The 13,654-nt window shown below is 38.9% G+C and overlaps 1 long non-coding RNA gene across 1 annotated transcript; it reads right to left on the bottom strand.

Moving 5' to 3' along the window:
- Nucleotides 1-2,102: 2,102 nt before the first annotated feature.
- On the bottom strand, nucleotides 2,103-4,989 carry LOC144321588 (uncharacterized). Its single transcript, XR_013387185.1, has 3 exons — nucleotides 4,910-4,989; nucleotides 4,394-4,515; nucleotides 2,103-3,515 (listed from the first exon to the last, which is right to left on the bottom strand). It is a non-coding gene; the product is annotated as an uncharacterized LOC144321588 (long non-coding RNA).
- Between the last annotated feature and the right edge of the window lie 8,665 nt (nucleotides 4,990-13,654).

The following is a 13,654-nucleotide window of genomic DNA, read 5'->3' as shown; positions in this document are numbered from 1 at the left end:
GGATTCAGTTGATATTACTCAACAACCCCCTGGATCAAATTCTGCATTTTATTTTTGGCCGTATTAGTCCAGCAACATAAAAAGATAAAAGGTTTGTTGTGTTTCTTTCTTTCTTTCTTTTTTTTTTTTTTGTAAACACTAGTATAAGAGTTTGTTATTATTCACTAACTTCCAACTTTTTGAAACCAACTGAAGCAACTATTTCATGCCGTCTTCCTCAATCTGTTTATCCTAGATTGAGCCTGAGATTCATTGCCCACCATGGGACACTTTGGTGAATAAAATGGGTATGCTAAGAAAAATTATGCTGGGATAAGAGGCATAAAATATCCAGGAGATCTTGGACATATCATCCTTCAACTCATGCTCTATATATTGATTTAGGGCATTAGCTATGTGGTTGCCCAAAGTCTTATCTTCAGTGGATATTTCATTCCAGATGATAATTTGATTAAATATGAATGAAAAAGTTGCCAGAGTAGCATGCTTTAATACTTGCTTACTATCATTTTAAGGCAAAGCATACCAGATAACCAGTCCCAGACTCCCTGCATTCCCATGAGGATCTGTTGCTAGAAATTTCCCTACATTCACTCATCTTACAACAATGTCTTATCAGGTAGGGTATTTGTATCAAATGGTGCCTAACAGAGAGTGTTGGGCTGCTTGGATTCCCATTAAGTAACTGTTTACCTCCGAAAGATGGTATATTTCTGAAGTACTTGGAAGATGTGATGTAGGGTTAACTAGCTCAGTGACATCTGGTACCAACATCAGATCTACAAAAATGGCAGAACAGCTCTCATTTGGTTATATTTTTGACAGCTGATTACTATCATATGTTCTAATGGATCATAGCCTAATTTAAAAAATTTACACAAACAATTTATTTTCTACATTAACAAAGGTATGGTACTTAGTCATGTAGATGTTTTGGCCAAGGCAATATTTATCTGTGTAATTTGCAGACTCAGTTGGATAGTTTAGAGCTAAAGCATGTTTTTTTTCCTACCTAAACTAAAAGAGTAATTCCAGTGTGCACAATAAAAGAATACAGAACTATGCCAATGGAATCGCAAATGTGGCAAAAAGGAATCACTTTTATGCTTTGGTGGAGAAGGGAACCATGACCAATCCTCTGGCTCTAGGACAGAATTTCCTCATGATAAGTGAAGAATTGGATTGGATGAATTATTAAGTAACTTCCAGCTCCATTATTCTATGAATTTATAACTCCAGCATGGAAAAATATCTGAATAACTAGCTATCACTCAATGCTAGAAAGAGAAAGTTATTGGAATTTAATTAAAATGCATGTGCCTACAAAGCCTAGGATTTGTTTTTGTTTTTGTTTTTGTTTTTTGTGCATGCAAGAGAGGTAGGCTGAAGGGAAAAGAGCTGACAGCTTATTCCATGCTTTGGCCGAAGGAAGTCAATGTAGGCGTAGTTCAGGAAATCACTGTCAACAGTCTGGAAGATTCTGAAAAGAGGTGTTTGACAAGAGGGTGAGCATGCTGGAATAGAGAGAACCACCCATATGGACCCTGCAGATTTTAGTTTGGGTGTGGTACTGTTGGATTTTTCCTTTTTGACATGGATTACACCGTTTACTTGCCAAGTTGGATCTCAAGCCTCTCCTACTATGGGACTCTACCATTTGCAGCAAGATATACATTTCCTATGTGGTTACAAGAAACTTTACTTTGGGAAAATGAGCCACAACTTATGTTCCAAATATTGCACTCCAGAAAATTGAATGATCTTTTCATGTTTCTATTTTGAAAAGTTCTTTGACAATTATTTAAATGACCCACCTGGTTACCTTTGATGTCAAATAATTGTGGCCTCTTTTGGATATAAGCCTTGATACACAGTAAATGTTTCCCAGAAACTATGTTTTACAAAAGAAACTAAAGAAAAGAAGTATTTATTTATTTTTATTTTTTTAATAATAAATTTATTTTTTATTGGTGTTCAATTTGCCAACATACAGAATAACACCCAGTCCTCATCCCATCAAGTGCCCCCATCAGTGCCGGTCACCCATTCACCCCCATCCCCCGCCCTCCTCCCCTTCCACCACCACTAGTTCGTTTCCCACTAGTTCTTTACGTTCTGTCTCCCTTTCTGATATTTCCCACACATTTCTTCTCCCTTCCCTTATATTCCCTTTCACTATTATTTATATTCCCCAAATGAATGAGAACATATAATGTTTGTCCTTCCCCGATTGACTCATTTCACTCAGCATAATACCCTCCAGTTCCATCCACATTGAAGCAAATCGTGGGTATTTGTCATTTCTAATGGCTGAGTAATATTCCATTGTATACATAAACCACATCTTCTTTATCCATTCATCTTTCGATGGACACCGAGGCTCCTTCCACAGTTTGGCTATTGTGGCCACTGCTGCTAGAAACATCGGGGTGCAGGTGTCCCTGCGTTCATTGCATCTGAATCTCTGGGGTAAATCCCCAGCAGTGCAATTGCTGGGTTGTAGGGCAGGTCTATTTTTAACTCTTGAGGAACCTCCACACAGTTTTCCAGAGTGGCTGCACCAGTTCACATTCCCACCAACAGTGCAAGAGGGTTCCCTTTTCTCCATATCCTCTCCAACATTTCTGGTTTCCTGCCTAGAAAAGAAGTATTTAAAGGCAGATGTCTTACAACTGCTTTTGCGATCCAGAGGCAGATACTGTTCATCTTCTGCCAGGTTGACTTCCTGTGTGTGTGTGCGCGCGCGCGCGAATACTCTTGGATTTGATTAACGGTGAAAAACAATATTATAAGATCAAGAAAACAAACAGAGATTTGTCCTTGGGAAGTCATATTTATTGAATTGCTCAAAAACTACTGAACTTACACTTACCAAGCAAAATTCTGTGATTTAGTGTGTTTCTTTATTTTGAATCCAGTTTTCCCAGCTGAAAATGTGGGCTTTGATCTTTATCTGTGAATTGCTCGACGTAGGCCTCAACATGTTCCATTTTGTGAGAAATTACTGTGCTCCACTTCTGGAATGAATTTCCCCAGGGCTTCTTAAATGGTTTGTGCTTTAATGCATGATAGTTTAAATTTTTCCCAATTTGATCAATTCCTTTTAAATTTGAATGAGATTCTGCTTCTCCTGCTGTACTTAGCGCTATTGACTCACGGTCAGTGGGGCATGAACTTGCAGTGGATTTTGTAGGAATGGTGATGTGAGTCCATCCTGACCTGGGCGCTCTAAATCACTTCTCTTTGGACTAAAAGTGTAGTAACCATTAGGACACTAGTCTTTAGCTGTAGATCAGAGTAACACATGGAAGTCCACATGGGTCCTGGTCTTAGCCTGGGTCACCTTGGCACCATTTTTTGACAAGCGGAAGTAACTGACAGCAGACAGTTATTTTCATCTTTGAAGTAGATCCAGGCTTTTGCTGTCTTGTTTTCTCTTTCCATTTCCCTAGGTTGGAGTTGCTTTATTTGCTTATATTTCCTAGCTTAGGTTGAGTTTCAAGCCAAGGGCATTACTGCAAGAGTAACAAGAATAGAAAATCAATACCATATTGATTGCTAGTGAGAATGATTATGAATAACTTTAGTTTCCTTTTTGTAACTTTAGGCTCATTGTTCTTTCTATCTTCTCCACTTATGGCTTTCTGAAAATGTGGTAATTGAATCAAAGATGTGGAAGAAAATTATCATGTCTGTACAAGTCTGTAAATTCTTAAATGGTTTGCCTTTAAAAAAATCTTCCATCATGGACATAAAAAATATTATTTTCCTCTTCAGTTTTTTCATAAGAATAGTGTTATTTTCCTGGCCACATTTCTAATCAAATGGCCATGTGTAGCCTGATCTAATTTATGGTAAAAATACTTACCTGTTCACAATAATTTTCATTCAATTTCAACATAAAAAAATATATTGTATGATAATGCATTTATTTTAGATCTGGTGTTCCTTTCAAACTTTGAGCATGAAAAAATATTTGGCACACCTATAAACTTAGAAATGTTTTAAATTTTAAAGAAATCAGAGAGAACTAGGTCAAGCCTTAAGCATATTTGGACTTAGGAGAATGTATTCTTCAGCTGTCAGAACGTGGTGAGGGGGGAGGTTAAGATGGAAGCATCTGCTGGCCTTGGTAGGCTCCTGGAGAAATATCATTCTGCAGATAGAGGGTAGATTTGGGGGGCTTTTAAACAGCGGGAACATTGATCTGGACTCTACCTTTGGGAAAGCTGATTTGGAAAGGAACCAGAATCTTGCTGTCATCTTCAGTGCTGAATCACTTATGCTACTTGGTTGCAGGCAACCGAAATGACCTTAGCTAGTATAAATGAGAAGTAATTCACTAGAGGGATATAGATATTTCCAAAATCCAGGAAATGCTGGAGACACAGACCTCCATAAGGACTGGAATCAGAACACTGTTGGTAATCTAGGTATCCACAGAAGTCCAGACTCAGGACTGAAGCAGTATCAATTATTTGTCATACATTCTGTCTTTTCTTTGAGATTCAAATCCTGAGAGAGACAGAGACAGAGAGAGACAAAGAGAGAGAGAGACAGAGAGAATACAAGAGTACAATTTGCTTAGCTGGACATAGAGTGGGCAAAACCATTGATAGACATACTGCTATGACTTTATTCATGGGGGATGGGGAAGGGTCTCAAAAGAAAACAGGAAACTATTACCAGAAGGGCATGAAAAAACCAACAGATCCCCTATGGGCAGTAATTTTCTCCCTCTCACATTTTTAGGACTTGTCATATCATTGTCTCCATACCTTCATAGCCCTATACTCTTGATGCTGTCCTCAACTCTCCCCCATCCTTTCTACTATAGACTCAGTCACCCCTCAAAAAGAGTTTTAAAACTCTAGTTCAGCTCTGAAAGGCTTGTGCATTGAGTTCTTACTTTGGTTAGGCTATGCCTTGTGGCCTAGTTCTAGCACATGCTCTGCCTTACTCTTGAGGTCCCATAGTCTTGTCTCTGAGATTCCAGTTCTAGTGACTATGACCTCACCTTATTTCTTGGAACTGAGCAGGACCAAAATTGTGATTTGCTTTTTGCTGGGCTTGGGGCTTTCCTTCACTTCCAATGGGTGCCTGATGCCCTGTTCTCTACCACAAAACTCCCGGGAGCTCTCTATCTGGTTGCTTCTACATTTTCCAGCACCGAGCTTCTTGTGCTTCTTCCATCAGAACACTTTTGATATTCCTGGTGTGATCCTGCTGATGCCAACTAGCTGCCTGCCAAAATTTCTCTCTCTTTTTAAAATACAGAAACACCTTCTTATACAGTTCTGGCTCATCTAATATTCCCATTTAATTCTACCTTTTCAATTTGTTTTAGTAAATATTGAATAGATTTAAAATCCTGATGATGATATGTTATTTTAATTTTTTACAGTTTTTATTTAAATCCAGTTAGTTAACGTACTGTGACATATTAGTTTCAGGTGTACCATATGGAAATTCCACAATCCATACAATACCCAGGGCTCATCACAAGTGTACTCCTTAATCCCCATCATCTATTTCTCCCCAACCTCTTCCCTCTGGTAATCATCAGTTTATTCTCTATAGTTAAAAGTGTTTTTCTTGGTTTGCTTTTCTCTCTTTTTTTTTCCCTTTCGCTCATTTGCTTGTTCCTTAAATTCCACATATGAGTGAAATCATATGGTATTTGCTTTTGACTGACTTATTTTGCTTAGCACAATATTCTGTAGCTCCATCCCTGCCCTTGCAAATGGCAGGATATCATTCTGTTTTATGGCTAATATTCCATTATATATATATATCACATTGATACATACATAACAATCACATCTTCTTTGTCCATTCATCAAAGCAGGAAAAAATATCCAATAGGAAAAAGAACATCTCTTCGACAAATGGTGTTGGGATAACTGGACTGCAACATGCCAAAGAATGAGAATGGACTACTTTCTTACACCATACACGAAGATAAATTCAAAATGGATGAAAGACCTAAATGTGAGACCTGAAACCATACAAATCCTAGAAAAGGACACAGGAAGTAACCACTTTGACATTGGCTGTAACATCTTCTTTCTAGATGTCTCCCCAGGCAAGGGAAACAAAAGCAAAAATAAACCATTGTGACTACATCAAAATAAAAAGCCTCTGCATGGTGAAGGACACAATCAACAAAAATGTCATTCTCTCTTAAAGTTACTCTACCTGACTGGTTAGAATGGGCCCATCCCACTTGAGGTCATAGAAACTGTTAGAACCTCAGCTCTGATATTGCCAGTGTGATCTTAGTTTACTGCACCTTTCTGAGCCTTGACTTAAACCTCAGAAGTTTAAATTAGAGGACAACAAAGTAGCACTCCATAGATAGAAATGTACTTTTATCTGAATGCTCTCAGGGAATGTTTAGCACTCTGCCCCTCCTCTTATGCTTGCTTTCCATAGCTATAACCAACTGCTTGAGCCTACTTTGCCCTGAAGTAGGATGTTCACTGATAGTTGGATTGGAAATCCTTAAATCCTTTTTGAATGAATACAAAATTGGCCTTAGAGCAGAGCCCAGTGGGGACCACTGCAGGGGGCGGGGTGGGGGGTGATGATATGGGAAAGAAGGATACACAGAGGGCCACATTATTTGAGGATTCATTATCCCCACCCCTAAAGTACAAGGTTACACAAAGAACCCAAAGTATCATAACAGGAAATTACCCATCCTTAACCTGATGACTTAAACACTGATCCCCATTAAACATCTCTCCCATCTTAACACCAGTGTTCATGCCAGTCTACTAAATCATCTTTGTTGTGGGTCAGTCTTTGCTGGAGCACACGTCTCAATTATAAGATTTATTATGCTAGATATTTCCTCTTTGCTTAAATGTCTTCCTTCATGCTAGACAGAGCTCCTCAAATGTAGGGATCTTTCTTGCTTTTCTTATCTTGTTACCTCCCTGTATTCAGCACTGTGACTGACTCGTAGGAGGTGCTCAATAAATGTTTGTTTCATGAAAGATGGAGAGACAGGATCCAGCCCACCCAGGCTTTCTTAACATAACTTTGACCTTAAAATAGCAATTAAGCATTACGTGTGCAAACAACTAGCTCTAGGATTGCTGCTTTGACGCTAAAAAGAACCAATAATCCAATCTCACACATAAGTCATGGTAGTAAACAATGGTGTCAAATTGCCTTTTTGTATAAATTTTAAAACCTGTATTCCAAAGTTGTATCTTGTTATTCCAACATTAACTACAACCTAGTTCTGGTTCTCTGTTTCAGGCTGGCCTTGTCTGTTCGTGAGTGGGCAGGCAAAATACTTTATATTCATTTGGCCAGTAACAGTGAGCAAGAGCTCTTAATGGGAACACCACATCTCCCCAGCGGCTGCCACCTACACCCCTCTGTCCCCACCCTCAGTGTGCTGTCACATTAGGAGTGGAGGGAATGCTCTACAATGTTGGCAGCCAGAACCACACTCGTAAGTTAGTTAATTTCAGTTTAAATGGCTATGTCTAAGTGAATTGCCACCCATATCTGAAATTCCCTGATTTATATAATACCACTTGTTTTGTTCTATTTTCTTAAAAGAAACCCCATTCTGCTAGTAATCAGAATTACTCACAATCCTAACAATTGTAACATTGTCTTGCAAAGATCATTAAGGGTCTTTTAAAATCCAACTTAGGCAAAAGTCTGTAAATACGTAAGATGTTGCATTCAATTGGGAAAAACAGCAGAATTTAACAGATCAGATTCTAAGGAGGACATAATAAGTACTTTAACTGTTACTGTGTGTGGGTTGATTCTGCAGTGGCTGAACAGCTCAGAATATTCAAAGAGCAGTATTTCTATGTGTGGGTAGTGGGCGGGAAGGGATGTCCTCTATGCAGGCAGCCAAGAGGCAAACATGCTTGTGATTGTAGTGCAGGGGAAAACATTGGTAAAGCTTATGAGGGTGAAACAATTAAACATAGACTTCTTGTCAGCCCACATGCCTTAAAGCCAGGGTCAGTAACCTAAAACCCTTAGTCTAATTCTGGCTTGCTTAAGAGAGTCCTCAAGAATTCTTGGTCCAGCTCTCACCAGCCCAGACTAGATCTGGCCAGACACACACTGCCGGTTTGAGATACTATAACTTCCCCTTTCCCCTAAAGCCATTGGGACCTAAATAAAATTGTACCAATCAACTCCATTCCCAGTTCCTGAATTTAAAATTCAACTGTGGTTGGCTTTACATGACTATGGAAGAACTAGATGACATTTTAAGAGGTAAATTCCAAAATGTATCATTCTTAAAAGATGAATTTCCAGGCTTTTTCGGCATATTGTGCTCTTAGCCAGTCTTCTCTGATCAGTTCTTGTTGTGCTTCCCTGGGTGGCGCAGCGGTTTGGCGCCTGCCTTTGGCCCAGGGCGCGATCCTGGAGACCCGGGATTGAATCCCACGTCGGGCTGCCGGTGCATGGAGCCTGCTTCTCCCTCTGCCTATGTCTCTGCCTCTCTCTCTCTCTCTGTGACTATCATAAATAAATAAAAATTAAAAAAAAAAATAAAGGCCTTAAGAAGGTGAAACCTATTTGTTTTGGAGGGGTGGGGAGGATAACATCATATTCAAAGGCAATTTGAATCTGGAAGTCTTTTTTAAGTGAGGATCATTATTATTAAGTTAAGTGCAGTAGAGGAAAGAACCATCTGAAAAGAAAACCGCTATTACACACACACACGAAACAATCAAGTAACAATTTTTAAACATACAAAAGTGCTCGAAAATGTATGGGAGTGGGACAAGAAGAAGCTCTAGTGGGAGTTCTCTAGGAAGAAGACAAGATTATTGGGAAAAAGTCTATGCTTTTGGGGAAAAGACAATTTGGCCTGCCAGGAAACTCATTCATGGAGATGAGGGAAACAATCACTTTCAGAGTTTAAGTGAAGGGATTCTGGGAAGGCTTGTCTGCAACAAAATCCTCCCCTACTGTTTGGCATCCCTTCCCCTTGAGATTGTTGCTGGAGAGATTATTAGGAACAAGGAGTGTGAGGGATTGTGTCCACCAAGTATCATGATAGTCATTGCAAATATCCCCAGAAGTGGTAATGCATTATTATAATCAGCGTTGCATTGTTTCATCTAATGCCTAAAGACATAGACGTTCAATGAAAATTAAGAGAGGGAGATCATTTTGGAGCATGGACCACTGCCCTGAAAGTACAAGAGCAGTTGGTTAGGATTGGAAAGACGGGAAAGATTCCGATGTATCGGGGAAGGTAGAAGTAGGATGGGGGGAATTAGGGGATGGAGTGGGGAGGACATTGTATTTAAATCATATTTCTTCTTAGGATTTTAGAACTATTTTAGTTTTGGGGGCACAAATGGTTAACTCTTGATTTGGCTCAGGTCATGATCTCAGGGTCATAAGATCAAGTCCCATGTCAAGCTCCCCTCCCCTACTCTCTTTCTCTCAGATAAATAAATCACTCCTTATTTTTATTTTTAAAGATTTTATTTATTCATGAGAGACACAGAGAGAAAGGCAGAGACATAGGCAAAGAAAGGAGCAGGCTCTTTGCAGGGAGCCTGATGCAGGACTTGATCCCTGGGCCCCAGGATCACACCCTGAGCCAAAGGCAGACACTCAACCACTAAGTCACCCAGGAATCCCAATAAATCAATCTTTTAAAAAAGGAACTATTTTAGTTTTAGTTTTCCAAAGTTAGGGCAAGGATGATATTTCATGCTATCTGGTAGTTTCTCCAAACACTTGATGAAATTTGAAGTGAAAAGAACATAAGCTTCTGGGGATCCCTGGGTGGCTCAGTGGTTTGGCACCTGCCTTTGGCCCAGGGCACGATCCTCCTGGAGTCCCGGGATCGAGTCCTGTGTTGGGCTCCCGGCATGGAGCCTGCTTCTCCCTCCTCCTGTGTCTCTGCCTCTCTCTCTCTCTCTCTATGTCTATCATTAATCAATCAATCAATCAATCAATCAATCTTAAAAAAAAAAAGAACACAAGCTTCAGAATTAGCATCCAATTCTAAACCACTCTTCACCTCAGGTAAGACTTAAATTCTCTAAGACCTACTGGAGCTACCAATATGCCTAGTGGACATATGTTGATTACCTACCCAACATTCAGTTCTCTTGTCTGCTGTCTTAGGAAAATCTTATATTTCCCAGCCAGTGGAACTTTGGCAAGGAGTAAACCCAATCCTAACTCTAAGAGTTGACTTTGATGAGTGCAAGCCAATAATTTCATCTAATTTAGGTTAAAGCTGTATAGAAAGACATTGGGGGGGAGGGCTTCCTGTAATATGGGCAAACTCTTGTTCTACAAGAGACACTCTATCCTGATATATGGTGCCATGTGTTGATGTAAGTCTTGGAATGACTGCAGCCGTTATATTACCAGAAGGAAGTCAATTGAATTTGATGCATGAAAGGGGGCAGAGCTGACAAAACTATAGAGAAATTTAGCCAGAGTACTAAACCTGAAACCTCATCTACCTCTGGACTCTTTAGTTATACAAGCTGATTAATTCCTTTTTTTTTTTTTTTAGGTTAATGTTTTTTAAAAAAGATTTATTTACTTATTTATTCATGAGAGCCACAGAGAGAGAGGCAGAGACATAGGCAGAGTGAAAAGCAGGATCCCTACAGGGAGCCCAATGTGGGACTCCATCCCAGGACCCTGGGATCACCACCTGAGCTGAAGGTAGCTGCTCAACCACTGAGCCACTCAGGTGTCCCTGATTAATTCCTTTTGTGACCAAAGCTGGGTTTGGTTTATGTTCTGTTACTTGGCACCAAAAGATTGCTGACCAATATATGAATATCTTGTGGGTTTTCGGAAGATTATGGCCTGGCACAATGCACTCTCTCTCTCTCTCTCTCTCTGTCTATATATATATATATATATATATATATATATATATATATATATACATATATATATAACTTCAAGCAATGGTAGTTCCTTTACAAAAATTAATTTAACAAATATATGATGAACACCCATTATGCCATTATATGTAAGACATGGCACCAAGTTTTAGGTTTAGGCATATAAATAAAACTGGATCCCTGTTCTCAGGAATTCAGAAACTACTAACTGATATATATTAGTCTTTCATTAAGTGATTGGCTATCAATAAAAAAAATGTAAGCAAACAGAGACTAGGTTCTTTCATCTGGAATAGGATGTTAGGTTACCCAGAATTTAAAAAGTTCATTCATGAATATAGAAATATTGACTAGAATGCTGATAGCTGAATATATTAACTATAATAAATAAGACAGTCTAATAATTTCTTTAGAAACTTACAAATAGAGATGCCTGGATGGCTCAGTCAGCTGAGCATCTGACTCTTGGTTTTGGCTCAGGTCATGATCTCAGGGTGGTAAAATCAAGCCCTGGATCAAGTGAGAAACCTGCTTGAGATACTCTTCCCTTTCCTCTCCCTCTGCCTCTCTCCCCACCTCTCTCTAATAAATAAATCTTAAAAAAGAAAGGAAGAAAGGGATGCCTGGGTGGCTCAGTGGTTAAGCGGTTAAGCATCTGCCTTCAGCTCAGGTGGTGATCCTGGGGTCCTGGGATCGAGTCCCATGTTGGGCTCCCTGCATGGAGCCTGCTTCTCCCTCTGCCTGTGTCTTTGCCTCTCCCTCTCTCTCTCTTTCTCTCTCTATCTCTCATGAATAAATAAAATCTTTAAAAATAAAAGATTTTAAAAATAAAAAAAGAAAGTAAGAAAGAAACTTACAAATAGCATAGAATCAATGTCAGGTTTTAACTGTGATCTTCAATTCTTCACAAATTCCTGCAACTGCTATAGCTTCTCTTGGTTATCATTTAAAAATACAAACATTCTTCTCTTTTGTGATTCAGAAGGATTCTGAAGTCAGTACAGCACAATTTCAAATATGTTCTATTTAAGCAAATTTCACACAGTTCTAAAGACTCTGTAGATATTTCATAACACAGAAGCATTCTTTTCAAGATTTCCAGTTGAAACTCTGCTGCTGCTAGTGTTTTTGGAGTGAGAGAATACTATTTTTAGAGCCCAAACACGGTTTCTATTATAAGCATTTTCTTAAGAGTAGTAATACTTATCAGCAAATATTATTTAAAAGTCAGCTGGCTTTGTAGTGAGTTAGATTTGTTCCTTGAAGTTTGGGAAATACTACCTTGCATATTGTTAATGATTCTATCTAAAGTACTTCTTACAGTAGTAGCACACTGAATTGGGTATTGTAACTATGTGCATAGTGTAACTTTGCAAAGTTGATCATAGTAATTTTCTTCTGCTATGTCATTTTTTTGCATATGGGCGCACCAACCCTGAAGTAAGTGGGTCATCCTTAAAAGTAAGTTAGAATGCAGGGCCCGTGGGTGGCTCAAATGGTTGGCTCTTGGTTACATCTTGGGTTATGACCTCAAGGTCATTTGATCGAGCCCTGAATCGGGCTCTGCACTTAGTATGGCATCTGCTTGAGATTCTCTCTTTCTCTCCCTTTGCCCTGCCCCACAAGTGTGGCTCTCTCTCTTTCTTAAATCAATCAATAGATCTTTAAAAAAAAAAAAGTTAGAATGCATCAACAAAGAATTTAGAAAACATCACCAATGTGGTAGTTAGGCTTGTTTCAAAAACAACAAGCACGAGAACACAAGCTGTACCTAAAATAATTTTCTCTGTTATTTCAAGACAAGCCACTTGAGCAATAGGATGTGTGACTCTTTTTTAGGAGCTCAAATGTTGGCCTATTTAAATGAAATTTCAATAAGGAGTTTCAATAAATAGTATCTGGTTTCATTTTCACAGCAGAAGTTAATCAATAACGAGTGTGTGAAACTAAAATAGCGTCTCTCCTAGGTAGGAAATAATATCCATGAATGCTTCTTAAGGAAGTAAGATAGGTTTTCAACAAATGATTTTTGAAAAAGAAAAGAAAGAAGATAATAACAGAAGGAATAAATACATGTCATTGCTAATCACCATCCTGATATCTTATTAATTTATGGCTGGTGGATGATAAAATGTTCTGTGCTTGCCCAAGAGTTTGAGCTAAACTTTTCGAATTGCCTGTTTGATTGAACATTACAGCTGCCCTACAACTTTCACAAAATTTTCACAGTCCATATCACACAATGTCAGACATAAACAACTTTGCTTTACATTGAAAACATGAAGCAGAGAGGTAAATACCAAGGAAAGACAAGCTGGCCAGTAGCTATTACAAAGAAAAGACCTTTGTTCCCTGTTTCATGTTGTTGGTTTGTGTTTTCCTCTTTGTTCATTTGTGCTGTATCAGCTTGAGGTCAATTCCAATGATGAATGGTTCTGTCTCCTCGTCTTCTTCATCTTCATAGTAAATCCTTGTCCGATTATGCAGAATTCAAGTAATTCAAGACCTTTTGGAACTGAGTCAGTCCTTGCTCATCTATGATTAAAAGTGAAGGTCACTTCCAAACAAGACAAGGTGGTGTAGACCTCTTTTTCCCTGATCCTTCCTGCTCAGTATAACTGTAAACCTTGGAAATGGTGCAAACAAAAGACAACTAAAGGAGAAATGTAACGATGTGTTTAGGAAAAGGTGGTTTGGGATCCCAAGACTGTAGGAAAAACATAATTTCAGGGTGTGGCATGTACTTCTATCCAACAGAAGGCCACAGGGGCCCA

Source organism: Canis aureus, chromosome 10 (genome assembly GCF_053574225.1).
Source record: "Canis aureus isolate CA01 chromosome 10, VMU_Caureus_v.1.0, whole genome shotgun sequence".
In the NCBI taxonomy this organism is placed as follows: domain Eukaryota; kingdom Metazoa; phylum Chordata; class Mammalia; order Carnivora; family Canidae; genus Canis; species Canis aureus.
The sequence above is the reverse complement of the archived record's forward strand: the minus strand, read 5'-3'. Positions and strand labels throughout refer to the sequence as shown.